Raw genomic sequence first — 22,498 nt, 5'->3', positions numbered from 1 at the left:
TGCCGCTCCTTAAATTTCACGTATGTTGATTGTAGACATTAGTCCCCCTGGCACAGACAAACGTAGCTTTGTGCACATGATTTATGGTCCGGGAATTCCTATTTCTTCGTAAATTCAAGAAAATCCAGCGGCTACAAGCCTTATACTCCTTGTTTTCGCCCTGTGGCATGCTGTAATTTATGTGTGTGAAAGCTAAGAACCAAAGGGCATTCCTGGCATCGGTGAATATATACGTGGATACAATATCTCCAGCATCAAGGACACAAAATTTCGGGGCAATTCGGTGAAAAGCGTCACGGGAAAGTGAAATTCTTTCAAGGACTGCCATATAATGGACCGGTGTTCACTAAAACGGTCATAACTTTGTCATTCGAAGTCCGTTTCGGACCCACAAATACTCAGAACGTTCGCGGCAAGCGCGCGAATCCAGAAAATACTGCTCTCCTGCGCTAGGAGGCCCAGGGTGCCTTTAAATTTGGCCTTAAGGAGGAGTTTTTGGCCCTGAAAGTCAAATTACATCATTCGCCACTTCTTTTCGGACAAGTTTCTGAACCCATTGGCCTTTCCTTTTGAAGGAAATTTGAGACATTATGTTGATTGTAGACATTAGTTCCCCTGACAAGGACAAACGTAGCTTTGTGCACATGATTTATGATCTAGAAATTCCTATTTGTTCGTAAATTCAAGAAAATCCAGCGGCTACAAGCCTTATACTCCTTATTTTCGCCGTGTGGCATGCTATAACTTATGTATGTGACAGCCAAGAACCAAAGGGCATTCCTTCCATCAGTCAATATATACGTGCAAACAGTATCTCCAGCATCGAGGACACAAAATTTCGGGGTGGTTCGGCGAAAAGCGTCACGGGAAAGTGAAATTCTTTCAAGGACTGCCATATAATGGACCGACGTTCACTAAAACGGTCATAACTTTGTCATTCGGAGTCCGTTTCGGACCCACAAATACTCAAAATTTATGGGGAGCATCCTACGATCATCCCCGTGTACACTACGACTACTCCCCAAGCCCCAAGTGGACATAGGACGAGACCTCAAACATACGCCATTGGACATAAGGTGAACCCATTCCTAAATGATTCCCCTTCCACTCATGTGAGACATGGTTGCTACCTAATGCAAAGACACTACGTGTGCTCAGGAACCGAGGAGACAATCATGGAGATGCTCGAAGCATAGGACAAGTCCACACGGAAGCGGATCAAGAAGCGCCTCAAGTAGATTCGCCGCGGAGCTACAGCGGCCGGACATCCGGCAGCAGCCCGGACATCCGGCGCCACCAACCAGAGGAAGACCAGAGAGAGAGGACGCTAGGCAACTCCAGGCGGCCGGACGTCCAGCCAACCCCCAGACATCCGGCGCCCCTCCAAGGGCCGGACATCCGGCACCTTCCCGGAAATCTGGTGCAGGCTATCCAGAGAGCATCGAGACCAGCCCCGCCAGCCCAGACATCCGGCCCACAAGCCCGGACATCCGGCTCCTCACGAAGGCCCGGACATCCGGCCCGACGCCCGGACATCCGGCTCTGCCTGTCTTTGCACACTAAAGGGCCAAAGCCCATGTACCCCTTCACCCACCTAGACTATATATACTCCTCTTCCTCCCTCTTTCTAGGGTTAGCGTTGTGTTAGCTCATATGTGAGATAGAGCTTCGCTCATCCGTCCGGATCTACTCCATTGCGAGGGACCATTACCTCTTCGGAGAAGATCCACCTTGGATTCAAGACCCCTTATGGTAAGACCCCTCAAGACCTCCTCACGGAGAAGAACCGGTTCCCTTTGTATCGTCCTTTGTTGATCATGGATCTTGTATCTCTCTTTGTGTTTCGAGGATCTAGCATATGTGTGATCATTCTTGTTGGTTTGAGTGATTCTCTTGTGTTTCTCCTCGTGTTCTTTGCGGGATCCGCTCCTTTCATGAAAGATCGGCCATCTAGGGTTCCACCCAACATCAGTAAGGTTCGACATCGACATCACTGCAGCTCATCTTAGCCAGGGACGCGTCATCGACAACAACCACTTCACCATTTTGACACCATACTGTAAGCAAGAATCGGTAACCCCATCTTGGTATCGTGATATCTCATCATTATACATTCCTGCCATTACATTGATAACCACCATAGCCCAATTTTGCATATCTTACCCATCGAAACTAGCCTTTGAGTATTGCCGACAATGTCACTTGTGCAAATTAGTGTTCATACTTCACATTGCATACTTAACATATCATCTTGGTATATATCTTGGTATCGTCTTTTGTGTCACAAAGTTGTCATTGCATACACAATTGCTATCTTGGTTCGTGAAGAATTGCATGAGAAAAGAGCTCAAAAGAGAAAGAGGCAAACAAGCTTTTAAGCAAAAGGAAAAGATAAGCAAAGAGCTTTTAAGAAAGAACCATAGCATCATACTACATTAAGATTGTCATACTCAATCATTTTGGATCATATCATCTGAATACCATACATATAGCATACTTGGGATAGAAGTCGTTGCATTTTCCTTAGTAGGTTGTGCATAAGTCTTCGTATCCGCCTATTGTGCAATCATGCTAGCGTCTCTCTAGTGTTGTGCAACAAGAGCACTTTCATGGATTCCACATTTTGGCTCATTCCTTGGTTGCACGACCCCACTTATCTATTTGCGTGTGAGTTTCCGTGTACCACATTTTGCTATTGGTCTACTTGTTGCATTTGCAAATTTGTGAATCTTTTCCAACATTATTGAAGCTCACTAACAATTGCATCAAATTTTGTGCCACCATCCTAACCGAGCTCCACCATAAGCTTTTACTTGTGTAGGTATGAGAAACTGACAAGAATTGGTACCAATTGTGCTATTTCCTTGTTCCACATTTGAGTGATCATTGATCCATCTTCAACATCAGTCAAGGTACATTTGGTATAAGTTCTTCTGTTTCTCACACTCACATATTTACTTGAATGATGGATAGGCCAAGTACTTTTACCAACCCACTCTTCGCCGAGCAAGATGATGACATGTCATCCTACGTCACAAAGAGCCACCTCTTTGGTGCACAACGAGCTTTGCATCAAGAGCAACAAGCAATGAACGAACGCATCGACAACCTCGCCACCGACTTGCGACTCTCCGAGCAACGTACAAGAGACTACTTCGACCACAAGCTCGATGACCACAAACAAGAGAATGACGCAAGAATGGATGAGATTCGTGCTTTGTTGCTCAACCGCTCTTCTTCCACTTCGTCCTACACAAGACGGAGCCACTCGAGTCGTCACTCCGATGACACAATATCTGGCTCAAGTACACCGACATAAAACACTCTTCGACATGCCGTGCGGCAAGATCATCAAGCAAACCGCAATCCTCTATATGACAACGACTCTCAGGAACAACGACATCGTCAAAACCAAGATACTTTTGCACAAGCACGAGAACGGAAACACCAATGCCAACAAGAAGAGGAAGAACAAGCGTGACTACACCAAGATGCACAAGATGCCGAGGCACAACATGAACAACAACAATTGCGAGAAGCTCAAGCACTTGAGGCACAACGTGCCCTTTGAGATTCAAGTCGAGCCGTAGCCACACGCAACCGGAAAAATCATGAGCATCAAGAAGCGCTACGCGAAGAAGTTCAAGAGAGGATTTATCAATCAAGAGTGCATTGTCAAGTTCCTCAAGCTCATCCACAAGCTTGACAAGCACCTCAAGTTCACCAAGAGCAAGAAGACAATGGAGATCCTCCAAGACAAGAGCAAGTTGAGGGATACAATCCTCCTAGTCAAGGACATCATCATCCCCGCCCCCATCACAATGAGTAGCAACGCTACAGCAAGCTAAAGTTCACCATACCCAAATTCAATTGAAGCAATTATCCCGAAGAGTACCTTTCGTGGGCATTGAAGGTTGACCAACTCTTCCGCTTGCACAACTATGAGGAAGAGAAGAAGATCGTGATGGCATCCCTTGAGTTCCAAGATTATGTCCTCATTTGGTGGGAACAAGTCATTGAGCATCAAGAGGCAAGAGGTGAACCACCCATCACTACTTGGGCACAAATGAAGGACGTCATGAGAGCACGTTTTGATGCGGAGCATCCCAAGATCATCCCCATGGACCTACTTATGTCTCCCATGACACCACTTGGACCAATGACAAGAGCACGAGCAAAGGCTATCGAAGATAAGGTGAACTCGCTCCTTTCCGAACTACCACCTTCGGCACATGAGACATGGCTACTACCTCAAACAGAAACACTATGTGTGCTCAGGTACTTGGAGGAAAGCCACGGAACATTTACATCCTATGGACAAGACGATGAGGACACCGAGCGCGAAGGGCAAGAAGAAGAGCTGCCACGGAAGCTACATCCACCGGATGACCGGCCCAGCCCGGACGTCCGGCTCCTGAAGGCCACATCAGTCCAACGAATCCAGGCCATCGAAGGCTACATCGGCCGGACATCCCACCGGGTCCGGACGACCGACACCTCCCAGGCCCCGGACGACCGAGCCTCTCCGGACGACCGTCACCACACCACCCGAGCGGAAACAGCGGAAATCCAAGGAAGACCAGACGTCCGATGCCACGATGACAGAACCTAATATACGGAAGTCCGAAGATCTATGGACGTCCGAACCGTCCTGAGCCTCCGGACGTCCGATGCCGACCGGACGTCCGACCACTGGCTGTGTCCAGTTGCGGGCTGAGGCCCATGTACCCCTTCACTTCTCCCCCCATCTGCACTAAGACTATAAATAGACCTCCTCCTCATCCTAGTTAGGGTTAGTGTTGTGATAGCTCATATTAGAGATAGAACCTCGCTCATCCACATCGGATCTACTCCACGAGAGAGACCGCGGCCCCTCTACGGAGAAGATCCCCTTGGGTTTAAGAACACCTTTTGGGTGGCCCCATCAAAACCTCCTTTGGAGAAGAACTGGTTACTGTGTATCGTCCCTTGTTGATCATGGATCGTGTATTTCCTTTTGTGTTCATGGATCTAGCACATGTGTGATCATACTTGTTGGTTTGAGTGTTTCTCTTGTGTTCCCCTTTTGTGATTTCTCCTCGTGTTTCCCCTCGTGTTCCTCGTGTTCCTCGCGGGATCCGCTCCTTTCATCAAAGATCGGCCATCTAGGGTTCCACCCTACATCTTCTTGGTATTAGAGCCAGGTTGATCATGATTTCGGAGCTTCCCTGATAACCGACAAGTATAGGGGATCGCAATAGTTTTCAAGGGTAGAGTATTCAACCCAAATTTATTGATTCGACACAAGGGGAGCCAAAGAATATTCTCGAGTATTAGCAGCTGAGTTGTCAATTCAACCACACCTGGATAACTTAATATCTGCAGCGAAGTATTTAGTAGCAAAGTAATATGATAGTAGTGGTAACGGTAGAAAAAGGTAATGATAACAAAATTAATGTTTTTGGTATTTTATAGTGATTAAAACAATAGCAACGGAAAAGTAAATAAGCAAAGAACAATATATGGAAAGCTCGTAGGCAATAGATCGATGATAGAGAATTATGCCGGATGCGGTTCATCATGTAACAATCATAACCTAAGGTGACACAGAACCAGCTCCAATTCATCAATGCAATGTAAGCATGTATTCTGAATATAGTCATACATGCTTACGGAAAAGAACTTGCATGACATCTTTTGTCCTACCCTCCCGTGGCAGCGGGGTCCTAGCAGAAACTAAGGGATATTAAGGCCTCCTTTTAATAGAGTACCGGACCAAAGCATTAACACATATTGAATACATGAACTCCTCAAACTACGGTCATCACCGGGAGTGGTCCCGACTATTGTCACTTCAGGGTTGCCAGATCATAACACATAGTAGGTGACTATAGACTTGCAAGATAGGATCAAGAACACTCATATATTGATGAAAACATAATAGGTTCAGATCTAAAATCATGTCACTCGGGCCCTACTAAAAAGCATTAAGCATAGCAAAGTCATAGCAACATCAATCTTAGAACATAGTGGATACTAGGGATCAAACCCTAACAAAACTAACTCGATTACATGATAGATCTCATCCAACCCATCACCGTCCAGCAAGCCTACGATGGAATTACTCACGCACGGCAGTGAGCATCATGAAATTGGTGATGGAGGATGGTTGATGATGACGATGGCGACGGATTCCCCTCTCCGGAGCCCCGAACGGACTCTAGATCAGCCCTCCCGAGAGGTTTTAGGGCTTGGCGGTGGCTCCGTATCGTAAAACGTGATGAATCCTTCCCTCTAATTTTTTCTCCCCGAAAATGACTATGTAGAGTTGGAGTTGAGGTCAGAGGAGCTCCAGGGGGCCCACGAGGTAGGGGGCGCGCCCAGGGGGGCAGGCGCGCCGCCCACCCTTGGCTTGGGTGTGGGCCCCCTGGCCTTGATCTTTTGCCAGTATTTTTTATTATTTCCAAAAATACGCTCCGTGGAGTTTCAGGTCATTCCGAAAACTTTTGTTTCTGCACATAAATAACACCATGGCAATTCTGCTGAAAACAACGTCAGTCTGGGTTAGTTCCATTCAAATCATGCAAGTTAGAGTCCAAAACAAGGGAAAAAGTGTTTGGAAAAGTAGATATGATGGGGACATATCAACTCCCCCAAGCTTAAACCTTTGCTTGTCCTCAAGCAATTCAGTTGACAAACTAAAAGTGATAAAAAAATACAAACTCTGTTTGCTCTTGTTGTAAATATGTAAAGCCAGCATTCAGGTTTTCAGCAAAGATTATAAAATAAGCATATTCACAATAACTCTTAGGTCTCATGTTTACTCATATCAATGGCATAATCAACTAGCGAGCAATAATAATAAATCTCGGATGACAACACTTTCTGAAAACAATCATAATATGATATAACAAGATGGTATCTCACTAGCCCTTTCTGAGACCGCAAAACATAAATGCAGAGCACCTTTAAAGATCAAGGACTGACTAGACATTGTAATTCATGGTAAAAGAGATCCAGTCAAGTCATACTCAATGTAAACTAACAGTAATGAATGCAAATGATAGAGGTGCTCTCCAACTGGTGCTTTTTAATAAGAGGATGATGACTCAACATGAAAGTAAATAGATAGGCCCTTCGCAAAGGGGAGCAGAGATTTGTAGAGGTGCCAGAGCTCGGTTTTAGATTAGAGATGAATAATATTTTGAACGGTATACTTTCATTGTCAACATAACAACCAAGATATGGTGATATCTTCCATGTTACACACATTATAGGCGGTTCCCAAACAGAATGGTAAAGTTTATACTCCCTCTCCACCAACAAGCATCAATCCATGGCTTGCTCGAAACAACGAGTGCCTCCAACTAACAAGAATCCCAGGGGGAGTTTTGTATGCAATTATTTTGATTTAGTTTGCATAAAGCATGGGACTGGGCATCCCGGTGACCAGCCATTTTCTCGTGAGTGAGGAGCGGAGTATACTCCTCTTGAGAATAAACCGCCTAACATGGAAGATACGGACAACCCTAGTTGATACATGAGCTATTCGAGCATACAAAACAGAAACTTTATTTGAAGGTTTAGAGTTTGGCACATACAAATTTACTTGGAACGACAGGTAGATACCGTATATAGGTAGGTATGGTGGACTCATATGGAATAACTTTGGGGCTTATGGGATTGGATGCACAAGCAGTATTCCCGCTTAGTACAGATGAAGGCTAGAAAAAGACTGGGAAACGACCAGCTAGAGAGCGACAACAGTCATGAACATGCATTAAAATTAATCAACACCGAATGCAAGCATGAGCAGGATACAATGCACCATGAACATAAATATCGTAGAGGCTATGTTGATTTTGTTTGAACTACATGCGTGAACATGTGCCAAGTCAAGCCACTTGAATTGTTCAAAAGAGGATACCACCATATCATACCACATCACAATCATTTTAATAGCATGTTGGCACGTAAGGTAAACCATTGCAAGCTCCTAGCTAATTAAGCATGGCATAAGGAACTATGATCTCTAATTGTCATTGCAAACATGTTTATTCATAATATGCTGAATTAGGCATGATAAACTAATCATATTTACAAAAACAAGAGAGATCGAGTTCGTACCAGCTTTTCTCATCTCAATAAGTTCATCATATAACCATCATTATTGCCATTCCCTTGCATGACCGAACGATGTGGATAATAATAATAATAGTGTACGTGCATTGGACTAAGCTAGAATCTGCAAGCATTCAATAAACAGGAGAAGACAAGGCAAGATGGGCTCTTCTGTCAGATCAACAATAATGCATATAAGAGCCACTTCAACAATTTAATTATGGTCTTCTCCTATCGACCCCCAAAGAAAATAAAAGAAGTAAAACTATTTACACGGGAAAGCTCCCAACAAGCAAAAGAAGAACATGAAATCTTTTTGGGTTTTCCTTTTTTAATTACTACTACAAGCATGGAAATTAAAACTAGCTAAAAGCTACAACTAATTTTTTTTGTTTTTTCTTAAGGTTTATTAAACACACAAGAAGAAAGCATAAAAAGGAAAATAAACTAGCATGGATATTACAATGAAAATGTATGAGCACCGACATCTAGCAATGAGTGTGTGAACATGAATATAATGTCAGTGAGAAATACGTACTCCCCCAAGCTTAGGCTTTTGGCCTAAGTTGGTCTAATGCCACGGATGGCCTGGCAGATATCCAAAGTTGTAGTTGGGGTCGTACTGAGATGCAGCAGTCATTGCACCGTGGGCTGCAGCTTGGAGGCGAGCTATCTCAGCCCTCCTCTTATATTCTTCTGCCTCCTCTCTGGTTATAGAATATCTCCCCTTTGCCTGAAAATCAAAGAAAGTAGAAACAGGGAGAGCGACGTGATAGGTGCGTCGTCTGTCAAAGATTAGTCGGTACTGGAGGAACTGATCGTTCCTCTCAACAAACTGATGATGAACCATAGCCTCATAATCCAAATAAGCAGGGGCAACTCAATATCATCCTCACGTATGGTTATACCATAGCTATGTGGGTTGCATAAATTCCACCAAAGAAATCTCCATTAAATCTGTTAAGATGCAACCGACGTGCAACAATGGCTCCCAAATTATAAGATTTATCTCCTAACGTAGCACTCCTAAGAATACTGAGGTCAGGGACACACATGTGACATGCTTCATCTTTACCGTTAATGCATCTACCTATGAAGAGAGAAAAATAATGTATAGCAGGAAAGTGAATGCTCCCTATGGTAGCTTGTGCTATATCTCTAGATTCCCCCACAGTTATACTACCAAGAAAATCTCTAAATTCAGATTTGCGAGGTTCACTAGTACTACCCCATTGTGGAAGTTTGCAAGCAGTGGTAAAGTCCTCTAAGTCCATAGTGTAAGAATTTTCATAAAGATCAAACAGGACAGTTTGAGAATTACGTGAAGATGAAAATTCAAACCTCCTCACAAAGGAACTAGTGAGATAGTGGTACTAACGGCATTTTTCTTCCTCGAAGCTCACAAGATCAGCGTTACACAAATATGCGTTAAATTCTTCCTTAATCCCCGCTCGATCCATGAAGTCCTCTGAAGGCCATTCACAAGGCCGCACTGGAGCGTCCCTTGGTGGCTCATCATCAGCATCACGCATTGCAAGCCTGGGTCCTTGTTTCCTTGAAGAACCACCTTGGTACATTTTCCTAAGCATATTTCTCCCTCTGAAAAATTTCTGAAATTTTTAGTAACTTCAAATAAAAGTGAACCAAACTCAACAAAATTGATAGCAACTACTCCTACAAGTGCCTAGAGCCTATATCATGCATCAAAACTACTTGGAACCACATAAATTTGACATGCAAGCTCAAGAACAGGGTCACCTAAGCAGCAAAAATATGCAATGAATAAAGCACTAGAACAAAAACTAATTGGACCAATGGAGGAGTCACATACCAAGGAACAATCCCCCAAAGCAGTTTTGTGAGAGGTGCTTTGAGCAAGGAGATCGAAAATCGTAGCAAAATGAGTTAGAACTCGTGCTTGAGCTGGATAATGGTGTTTGTGGGAGGAAGAAGGAGTGTGTGGGTGCAGGAATAAGTGCAGGAGGGCCACCATGGGCCCACGAGGCAAGGGGCGCGCCGAGGGGGGTAGGGCGCGCCCTCCACCCTCGTGGACAGGTGGATGCCCATCGTGCTGTGTTCTCAGTGCCAAATATTCTCAAATATTCCAGAAAAAATCATATTTAAATTTCAGGGCATTTGGAGAACTTTTATTTTCAGGGTATTTTTATATTGCATGGATAATTCAGATAACAGACAGAAAATATTATTTTTACTTTATTTAATATGAATAACAGAAAGTAGAAGGAGGGTATAGAGAGTTGTGCTTTCTAACTTCATCCATCTCATGATCATCAAAAGGAATCCATTGACAAGGTTGATCAAGTCTTGTTAACAAACTCATTCCGAATAACATGGAACCGGAGAATTTTTGAATAACACTAGGTTACCTCAACAGGGATATGCACATCTCCAATAATAAGAATATCATATTTCTTCTTGACAGCCGGTAGAGGAAATTCAAAACCTCCAAAAATAATTGATGGAATTTTTCCAATAGAATTGATACTGTGGACTTGAGGTTGTTTCCTCGGAAAGTGTACCGTATGCTCATTACCATTAACATGAAAAGTGACATGGCCTTTGTTGCAATCAATAACAGCCCCTGCAGTATTCAAAAAGGGTGTTCCAAGAATAATAGACATACTATCGTCCTCGGGAATATCAAGAATAACAAAGTCCGTTAAAATAGTAACATTTACAACCACAACAGGCACTTCCTCACAAATACCGACAGGTATAGCAGTTGATTTATCAGCCATTTGCAAAGATATTTCAGTAGATGTCAACATATTCAAATCAAGTCTACGATATAAAGAGAGAGGCATAACATTAACACTGGCTCCAAGATCACATAAAGCAGTTTTAACATAGTTTCTTTTAATGGAGCATGGTATAGTGGGTACTCCTGGATCTCCAAGTTTCTTTGGTATTCCACCCTTAAAAGTATAATTAGCAAGCATGGTGGAAATTTCAGCTTTCAGTATCTTTCTTTTAATAGTAACAATTTCTTTCATATACTTAGCATAAGGATTAATTTTGAGCATATCAGTTAATCGCATACACAAAAAGATAGGTCTAATCATTTCAGCAAAGAGCTCAAAATCCTCATCATCCTTTTTCTTGGTTGGTTTGGGAGGAAAAAGGCATGGGTTTCTAAACCCATGGTTCTCTTTCTTTACCATGCTTCCTAGCAACAAAGTCTCTCTTATCATAACGTTGATTCTTTGATCGTGGGTTATCAAGATCAACAGCAGGTTCAATTTCTATATCATTATCATTGCTAGGGTGAGAATCAACATGAACATTATCATTAACATTATCACTAGTTTCAGGTTCATAACCAGATTGTGTTTCAGCATCAGAAATAGAAATATCATTTGGATTCTCAGGTGTTTCAGCAATAGGTTCACTAGAAACATGCAAAGTCCTGTCATTTTTCTTTTTCTTCCTCTTAGAAGGACTAGGTGCATCTATATTATTTCTCTGAGAATCTTCCTCAATTCTCTTAGGGTGGCCTTCAGGATACAAAGGTTCCTGAGTCATCTTACCAGTTCTAGTAGCCACTCTAACAGCAAAATCATTATTGTTACTATTCAATTCATTGAGCAAATCATTTTGAGCTTTAAGTACCTGTTCTACTTGAGTGGTAACCATAGAAGCATGTTTACTAATAAGTTTAAGTTCACCTTTGACATTAGCCATATAATCACCCAAGTGTTCAAGCATATCAGCACTGCGTTTCAATTCTCTACCAAAATAAGCGTTGAAGTCTTCTTACTTAACCATAAATTTATCAAATTCATCTAAGCATGGGCTAGCAAACTTAGTAAATGGGATTTCAGCTTTATCATATCTATAGAGAGAATTTACCTTTACTACCTGTGTCGGGTTATAAAGACCATGTATTTCTTCAATAGGAGATGGATTAAAATTATGCATTTCTTCGACAGACGGTAAATTAAGACCATCAATTTCCTCAATAGGAGGTAAATTCTTAACATCTTCAGCTTTCATACCCTTTTCTTTCATGGATTTCTTTGCCTCTTGCATATCTTCAGGACTGAGAAATAGAACACCTCTTTTCTTCGGAGTTGGTTTAGGAATAGGCTCAGGAGCTGGCTCAGGAAGTGTACAATTATTTTCATTAGTCAACATATTATTCAATAGAATTTCAGCTTCATCCGGTGTTCTTTCCCTGAAAACAGAACCAGCACAACTATCCAGGTAAGCTCTGGAAGCATCGGTTAGTCCATTATAAAAGATATCAAGTATTTCATTTTTCTTAAGAGGATGATCAGGCAAAGCATTAAGTAATTGGAGAAGCCTCCCCCAAGCTTGTGGGAGACTCTCTTCTTCAATTTGCACAAAATTATATATATCCCTCAAGGCAGCTTGTTTCTTATGAGCAGGGAAATATTTAGCAGAGAAGTAATAAATCATATTCTGGGGACTACGCACACAACCAGGATCAAGAGAATTAAACCATATCTTAGCATCACCTTTTAATGAGAACGGAAATATTTTAAGGATATAAAAGTAGCGAGTTATCTCATCATTAGTGAACAGGGTGGCTATATCATTTAATTTAGTAAGATGTGCCACAATAGTTTCAGATTCATAGCCATAAAAAAGGATCAGATTCAACCAAAGTAATTATATCAGGATCAACAGAGAATTCATAATCCTTATCAGTAACACAGATAGGTGAAGTAGCAAAAGTAGGGTCAGGTTTCATTCGAGCATTAAGAGATTGCTGCTTCCATTTAGCTAATAACCTCTTTAGATCATATCTATCATTGCAAGCAAGAATAGCTCTAGCAGATTCTTCATCCAGAACATAACCCTCAGGCACAACAGGCAATTCATATTTATTAGGGGAAGAGTCTTCATCATCACTATCATCAATATTATCAGTTTCAATGATTTCATTCTCTCTAGCCCTAGCAAGTTGTTCATCAAGAAATTCACCAAGTGGCATAGTAGTATCAAGCATAGAAGTAGTTTCATCATAAGTATCATGCATAGCAGAAGTGGCATCATCAATAACATGCGACATATCAGAATCAATAGCAGAAGCAGGTTTAGGTGTCGCAAGCTTACTCAAAATAGAAGGTGAATCAAGTGCAGAGCTAGATGGAAGTTCCTTACCTCCCCTCGTAGTTGAGGTGTAAATCTTGGTTTTTGGATCTCTCAAGTTCTTCATAATGATAAGCAGATATAAATCCCAAGTGACTCAAAGAATAGAGCTATGCTCCCCGGCAACAACGCCAGAAAATAGTCTTGATAACCCACAAGTATAGGGGATCGCAACAGTTTTCAAGGGTAGAGTATTTAACCCAAATTTGTTGATTCACCACAAGGGGAGCCAAAGAATATTCTCAAGTATTAGCAGCTGAGTTGTCAATTCAACCACACCTGGATAACTTAATTTCTGTAGCAAAGTATTTAGTAGCAAAGTAATATGATAGTAGTAGTAACGGTAGCAAAAGGTAATGATAACAAAAGTAATGTTTTTGCTATTTTGTAGTGATTGTAACAATAACAACGGAGAAGTAAATAGGCGAAGAACAATATATGGAAAGCTCATAGGCAATAGATCGGTGATAGAGAATTATGCTAGATGCGGTTCATCATGTAACAGTCATAACCTAGGGTGACACAGAACTAGCTCCAATTCATCAATGTAATGTAGGCATGTATTCCGAATATAGTCATACGTGCTTATGGAAAAGAACTTGCATGACATCTTTTGTCCTACCCTCCCGTGGCAGCAGGGTCCTAGAGGAAACTAAGGGATATTAAGGCCTCCTTTTAATAGAGTACGGGACCAAAGCATTAACACAAAGTGAATACATGAACTCCTCAAACTACGGTCATCACCGGGAGTGGTCCCGACTATTGTCACTTCGGGGTTGCCGGATCATAACACATAGTAGGTGACTATAGACTTGCAAGATAGGATCAAGAACACTCATATATTGACGAAAACATAATAGGTTCAGATCTGAAATCATGGCACTCGGGCCCTAGTGACAAGCATTAAGCATAGCAAAGTCATAGCAACATCAATCTTAGAACATAGTGGATACTAGGGATCAAACCCTAACAAAACTAACTTGATTGCATGATAGATCTCATCCAACCCATCACCGTCCAGCAAGCCTACGATGGAATTACTCACGCACGGCGGTGAGCATCATGAAATTGGTGATGGAGGATGGTTGATGATGACGATGGCGACGGCTTCCCCTCTCCGGAGCCCTGAACGGACTCTAGATCAGTCCTCCCGAGAGGTTTTAGGGCTTGGCGGCGGCTCCGTATCGTAAAACGCGATGAATCCTTCTCTCTGATTTTTTTCTCCCCGAAAGTGAATATATAGAGTTGGAGTTGAGGTCGGAGGAGCTCCTGGGGGCCCACGAGGTAGGGGGCGCGCCCCCCACCCTCGTGGCTAGGGTGTGGCCCCCTGGCCTTGATCTTTTGCCAGTATTTTTTATTATTTCCAAAAATACGCTCCGTGGAGTTTCAGGTCATTTCGAGAACTTTTGTTTCTGCACATAAATAACACCATGGTAATTCTGCTGAAAACAACGTCAGTCCGGGTTAGTTCCATTCAAATCATGCAAGGTAGAGTCCAAAGCAAGGGCAAAAGTGTTTGGAAAAGTAGATACGACGGAGACGTATCACTCCCCATTGTGTTTTCTAGCCTTGTTTTGTTGATTTTGTCCCTAATTCGAAAATTCCTCTCAAAAACAACCCCAATTTTTTTTGTGATTTGTTGGTGTGATGAAATTTTGTTGGATTTGATCCGTGGATTTGCTTTGCCTTTAGTGGATTTAGCTTTTCCCCTTCGCTCCACCTTTTTCGTCCACAAAATCGCCTGAATTCGACGGATTTTGACCTCTCCACCACGAACCCTAGCTGTTCTGCCCGTGCCCGAAATTCGCCACGCACCGGACGTCCGACGATTGGACGACCGTAAACCCCCGGACGTCCATAAAACCCTCATGAAACTAAATCCCCCCCCCCCCGAAAATTTCATCCACCGCCCCACTTCCGCATACACATCCCCATACGACCACCACTTTTTGCAACCACCATTGCTTACTCATTTCGCACTCCGATACGCCTTTGCCACATTGTGGTTTGAGAATTTGAGTTGCGGTTTCGTGTCCTATTGTTTTCGGCTATTTAGGTACGGTTCGCCATCAACATCACCACCGCTCATCTTCTCCATGGACGTGTCATCAACAACAACCTATACACCATTTTGACACCATACCATAAGCAAGAACGGTAACCTCATCTTGGTATCGTGATACATCATTCTTGACATTACATTGATAGCCATCCTTGCCTTACTCTTTTGCGTCACTTACCCATCGAGACTAGCCTTTGAGTATTGCCGGCAACGTGACTTGTGCACATTTGTGATCATACTTCCCATAGCATCCATACATATCATTGGTGCATATCATCTCTTATGTCACAAGGTTGTCATCGCATACACAATTGCTATCTTGGTTCGTGAAGCATTGCATGAGAAAAGAGCTTAAACACAAAGAGCTAAACAAGCTTTTAAGCAAAAGGGAAAGATAAGCAAAGAGCTTTTGAGCAAGAATCGTAGCATCATACAACATTAAGATTGTCATACTAGATCATCTTGGATCATATCATCGGCATACCATACATAGAGCTTACTTGGGATAGAAGTCGTTGCATTTTTGCTTAGTAGGTTGTGCACAAGTCTTCGTATCTGCCTATTGTGCAATCGTGCTAGCATCTCTCTAGCGTTGTGCAACAAGAGCATTTTCATGGATCCCACATTTTGGCTCATCCTTGGTTCCACGACCCCATTTATCTCTTTGCGTGTGTGTTTCTGTGTACCATATTTTGCTTGGTCTACTTGTCGCATTGCAAACTTGCAAATCTTTTCCAACATTATTGAAGCTCACTAACAATTGCATCAAATTTTGTGCCAGCATCCTAACCGAGCTCCACCATAAGCTTTTACTTGTGCAGGTGTGAGAAACCGACAAGAATTGATACCAATTGTGCTATTTCCTTGTTCCACATTGAGTGATCATTGATCCATCTTCAACATCGGTCAAGGTGCATTTGGTATACATTTTTCTCTTTCTCCCACTCACATATTTCCCTGGGAATGATGGATAGACCAAGTACTTCTACCAACCCACTCTTCATTGGGCAAGATGACGACATGATCTCGTACGTCACAACGAGCCACCTCTTTGGTGGACAACTTGCTTTGCATCAACAGCAACAAGGAATGAGCGAACACATCGTCAACCTCACCACCGACTTGCGACTCTTCGAGCAACGTACAAGAGACTAATTTGACCACAAGCTCAACAACCAGAAGCAAGAGAATGACACAAGGGTGGACGAGATTCATGCTTTGTTGCTCAACCGCTCTTCTTCCACTTCGTCCTCATGAAGACGGAGCCACTCAAGTCGACACTCTGACTACACCATCTCCGGCTCAAGTACACCGACATACAATACTCTTCGACGTGTCGCGTGCCAAGATCGTCAAGAAAACTGCAACCCGCTACATGACAACATCCCTCAAGAACAACGACATCGTCAAAACCAAGCTACCTTTGCGCAAGCACGAGAATGGCAATGCCAACGCCAACACGAAGAGGAAGAGTGAGCACGACTACACCTAGAAGCACAAGAGGCCGAAGCACAACGTCAAGAACAACAATTGCAAGAAGCTCAAGCACTTGAGGAACAACAAGCCCTCCGAGAATCAAGTCGAGCCGTAGCCAAACGAGGCCGGCAAGCTCGTGTGCATCAAGATGCGCTTCGTGATGAAGTCCACAAATGAATATATCAAGCTCACGTGCAACGTCAAGCTCAACAAATTCCTCCACAAGCTCGCCAAGAACACCAAGTTCAACAAGAGCAACAAGACATTGGAAATCCTCCAAGACAAGAGCAAGTTGTGAGAGTCGATCCTCCTCATCAAGGACATCATCATCCCTATCCCAAACACAATGAAGAGCAATGATACGGCAAGCTAAAGTTCACAATGCCCAAGTTCAATGGAAGCAATGATCACGAAGAGTTCCTTTCATGGGCATTGAAGGTCGACAAAATCTTCCGTTTGCACAACTATGAAGAAGAAAAGAAGATCGCGATGCCATCCCTTGAGTTCCAAGACTATGTCCTCATTTGGTGGGAACAAGTTATTGAGCGTCGAGAGGAAAAAGGTGAACCACCCATCACTACTTGGGTGCAAATGAAGGATGTCATGAGAGTATGCTTCGTGCCAACCTACTACAACCGCGACCTCTTCAATAAACTCCAACTCCTCAAGCAAGGAACCAAGAGCATTAAAGAATACTACAAAGAAATGGAGATTGCAATGATACGAGCCAATGTCACGGAAGATGATGAGCAAACTATGGCACATTTCTTGAATGGTCTCAATCACCCTATCAAGAAGATCTCCGACTTCCAACCATACTCGAACCTCATCGAGCTAGTGCATCAAGCTACCAAAGCAGAACGTCAAGTGCAAGATGACTTCAAGTATGCCAAGTTCTCATCCAAGTTGATGTAGGGTGGAACCCTAGATGGCCGATCTTTCACGAAAGGAGTGGACCCGCGAAGAACACGAGGGGAAACATGATGGGAAATCACAAAGGGGAACACAAGAGAAACACTCAAACTAACAAGTATGATCACACATGTGCTAGATCCATGAACGCAAAAGGAGATACATGATCCTCGATCAACAAGGGATGATCCACGGTAACTGGTTCTTCTCCAAAGGAGGTCTTGATGGGGCCACCCAAAAGGGGGTCTTGAATCCAATGGGATCTTCTCCGAAGAGTGGCCGCGGTCTCTCTCATGGAGTAGATCTGTAATGGATGAGCAAAGCTCTATCTCTAATGAGCTACTACTTTGCTAACCCTAAAATGTAGGTAGGAGAAGAGTATATAGTCAAGGTGGGTGAAGGGGTACACGGGCCTCAGGCCCTTACACTATGCGGAGACAAGGGAGGCTGGACGTCCGGGCGTCGGGCCGGATGTCCGGGCTTTCACGAGGAGCCGGATGTCCGAGCTGGGGTGGTTCAGCTTCGGGTATGTTCTGTGACGGATGCCGGATTTCCGGGTAGTGGCCGGATGTCCGGGCTAGAGCAGGGCCGGATGTCTGGGTCATATAGCTTCGGCTGCTGGACCGTTGCTGTAGTGGATGTCTCCAGCGGCCGGATGTCCAGGGCTGGAGCCGGATGTCCAGGCCCTGGAGCTGCCTTCTTCTCCTTTCGGCGTTCCTCTTCATCTGTGGACTTGGCGGCTTGTCCGTCTTCACGTGCATCTTTGGGAGGGTCCTCTTGGTACCTAATCATGCACAACATCTCGGACTTAGGTAGAAGCCATGTCTCGAGAGGATCATATGTAATATCACTAAGGATAGAAGTCACCTCGGTCTCGAGAGCTCTAGCTCTAGCTCGAGTCATAGGTCCTCTTGGCACTTTGTGAGACGATGGTAGGTCCATGGGGATGACCGTAGGATGCTCCGCATCATCTCCCCTCCCTTGGGGAAGATCCGACCTCGGATCGAAATCCTCATCACCATGGTAGGGTGAGAGACCTTTGACGTTGAAGATGTCGCTCACGGAGTACTTGTCGCGTGGAATGTCGATCTTGTAGGCGTTGTTGTTGTAGCGTTAAAGCACCTTGAAGGGTCCATCCGCTCATGGTCGAAGTTTGGACTTGCGTTCGTGGGGGAAGCGGTCCTTGCGAAGGTGTAGCCACACAAGATCTCCAATGTTGAACACCATGGGGTGCTTGTTGATGTCTAGCTTGGTCGCAAGTCGTTGTACTTGGCGCTCGATGGTGAGGCTTGTATCCTCATGCACCTTCTTGAGATGGTTGACACGTGCACTTGCGTCCATATTAATGTGCTCTTGTAGTGGTAGAGGGAGAATGTCCAAAGGGGACAATGGGTTGAATCCGTAGACGACCTCGAAGGGGGACTTGCCGGTAGTTGAGTGTCTTGCGCGGTTGTAGGTGAACTCGGTGATAGGTAGACACTCCTCCCACTCCTTCATGTTCTTCTTGATTAGCACGCAAAGTAGAGCGGAGAGTGTGCGGTTCGTCACCTCTGTTTGGCCGTCGGTTTGTGGATGGTACGCCGTGGAGAATAGTAGCTTGATTCCGAGCTTGGCGCATAGGGTCTTCCAAAAGTAGCTTAGGAACTTGACATCGCGGTCCGAGACTGTCGTCTTTGGCACTCCAGGTAGATGAAGTGTTTCCCTACAAAAGAGATTGGCAACATGTGAAGCATCGTCTATCTTGTTACAAGGAATAACATGTGCCTTCTTAGAGAATCGGTCCACAACAACAAATACCGAATCCATTCCGTTTCTAGTTCTAGGCAATCCAAGTACAAAATCCATGCTAATATCTTCCCATGGTTTATAAGGAATTGGGAGAGGCATGTAAAGGCCATGGGATTGAGCTTTAGACTTAGCTTTGCGACATGTAGAGCATCGTTGGTGAAGCGGTTGATGTCGCGAAACATCTTGGGCCAATAATAGTTCTTTAAGAGTGTAGCGAATGTCTTGTCACATCCAAAATGTCACATTAGTCCTCCTCCATGAGATTCCTGCAAAAGCAACAAACGAAGAGAAGACTCGGGGATGCAAAGTTTGTTAGCTCTCATAAGATATCCATATTTGATGTAATAACGATCCCAAGAGGTATGCGTCGAACACTTCGCATAAGGAATAGCAAAAGTAGGATCATCCACATACAAGTCTTTTATGTGCTCAAAGCCAATGACATCCAATTGAAGTTGAGTAACAAGCATGCATATGCGAGAAAGAGCGTCCGCCACAACATTTTCCTAACCTTTGATGTACTTGATGACATAAGGAAAAGACTCAATGAATTCACTCCATTTAGCATCATGCTTGTTCAACTTGGTTTGACCCTTAAGGTATTTAAGCGTTTCATGATCAGTATGAAAGATAAATTCATGAGGGCGAAGATAATGTTCCCATTCATGCAAAACTCGCAATAAAGCATATAACTCTTTGTCATGGATGGGGTAATTGAGTTGCGCTCCGGAAAGTTTCTCACTAAAGTAAGCTATGGGGCGCTTCTCTTGCGTTAACACACCTCCTATGCCATTACCACTAGCATCGCAATGAATCTCAAAGGGTTTGTCAAAGTTGGGTAATGCAAGCACGGGAGCATGAGTAAGCAAATTCTTAAGCTCATTGAATGCGGTATCTTAGGATGGTCCCCAAAGAAAAGGCGCATTATTCTTGCTCAAAGCATGCAAAGGTGAAGCAATGGTGCCAAAGTCCTTCACAAATCTATGGTAGCACCCGGCTAAACCAAGGAAGCTACGAACTTGTTGCAAGTTGGTTGGTTGTGGCCAAGTTTTAATAGCATTGATCTTAGAGTCATCAACATGAACACCCTTAGTGGACAGAACAAAACCCAAGAAAACGAGCTTATCCATGTTAGCATAGAGACGATCTTTGAGAGATTTGCTATAAACAAGGATATCGTTGAAGTAGACCACAACAAACACACCAATGTAAGGGCAAAACACATAATTAATAAGACACATGAAAGTACCCGGTGCTTCTGATAAACCCATAGGCATGACTAACCACTCATACAAACCAAATTTTGTTTTGAAAGCGGTTTCCCATTCATCACCCTCTTGTATGCGGATTTGATAGTAACCACTTTTAAGATCAATTTTGGAAAATAGTGGCACCACTAAGTCCATCAAGCATATCATCAAGGAGTGTAATGGGATACCTATAGCGAATGGTGATAGCATTGATGGGTCTACAATCGGAACACATGCGAAAGCTACCATCTCTTTTTGGCACAGGAATAACCGGGACGGCACAAGGACTCAAACTTCCGCACACATGTCCATGGTCTATGAGGTGTTTTACTTGCCTTTGTATTTCTTTGGTTTCTTCGGCGTTGACGCGGTAGGGAGCTTTGTTTGGAAGTGGTGCTCCGGGGATAAGGTCGATGTGGTGCTCGATCCCTCGTAGTGGAGGTAGTCCCGGAGGTAGCTCGTCGGGGAAAACATCTTGGAATTCTAGCAAAATAGAAGACAACACTAGAGGTAGAGTGTGAGAGGTGTTAGCTTTTGGTGCCTCATCCTTGCACAAAAGGATATAGTGTATCACACTAGATGGATTCTCACACACTTCTCTTATCTCACGTTTGGTGGCAAATAGAACTAGGTTCTTCTTTTCGCTCATCGTGGAGGCGCTCAATTTGGGCTTGTGGCGCTCACTCTCTTTTTGGTGGTTCCCTCTCTCACTATTCTCTCCACGATGGGTGACTTGCTTGTCGGTGATCACTTGGCTTGGGGACATAGGGCGAAGTACGTACTCATTTCCTTGCATCTTGAAGATGTAGTGGTTCATTCGGCCGTTGTGGATGACACCTCTATCAAATTGCCATGGTCGTCCGAGAAGAAGGTGGCAAATGGTCATTGGAATGACATCACACTCCAAAGTGTCTTCGTAAGCTCTGATTTTGAAGGAAACTTGCACTCTATGCTCGACTTGAATGGTGACGGAGTTGCTTAGCCATTGAATTTTGTAGGGATGTGGGTGCTTCGTCTTGGGCAATTGGTGCTTGGAGAAAAGTTCTTCACTTTCTAAGTTATGAAAACTCCCTCCATCTATGATGACCTTTACGGACCTTCCATTGTTGTCGGCCTTGGTATGAAAGATATGGCATCGTAGGTCTTCTTCTTGTTGATGATGAAGAGTCAAGACCTTGGAGACAACGAGAGCAGGACTTGAATCTTCGTCACAGAAGACTTGTTCCTCTTCATCGTTCACTTGCCCGTGCATGGCGACTTGCTCAAGCTCTTCCGTTTGTCCTTCACTCATGGATCATGGTCCGCTTGTTGGTACACTCAAAGGACTTGTGGCCTCGCCCTCCGCATGTGAAGCATTTCAAGGAACCTGTCTTGACGGTCTCATCGGTTGGGGTAGATGATGATGAAGCTCTCGGCTTGAAGTTGCTCATTGTAGGAGGGTGACTTGAGGTTGTCGAAGCTTTCTTGTTACTCGACTTATCGACGTTGCCTGTAGAAGACTTGGTTGATGTAGAAGGTGTTGGAGTCGTTGAAGTTTGGGTGTTGGAGAAACCATAGTACTTGGATGAGAACTTGGCATACTTGAAGTCATCTTGCACTTGAAGTTCCGTTTTGGTAGCTTGATGCACTAGCTCGATGAGGTTCGAGTATGGTTGGAAGTCGGCGATCTTCTTGATGGGATGATTGAGTCCATTAAAGAAACATGCCATAGTTTGCTCATCATCTTCCGTGACATTGGCTCGTATCATTGCAATCTCCATTTCCTTGTAGTACT

This window comes from Triticum urartu, chromosome 7 (assembly GCF_003073215.2).
Source record: "Triticum urartu cultivar G1812 chromosome 7, Tu2.1, whole genome shotgun sequence".
Lineage (NCBI taxonomy): Eukaryota > Viridiplantae > Streptophyta > Magnoliopsida > Poales > Poaceae > Triticum > Triticum urartu.
Note: the sequence above shows the minus strand (reverse complement) of the source record.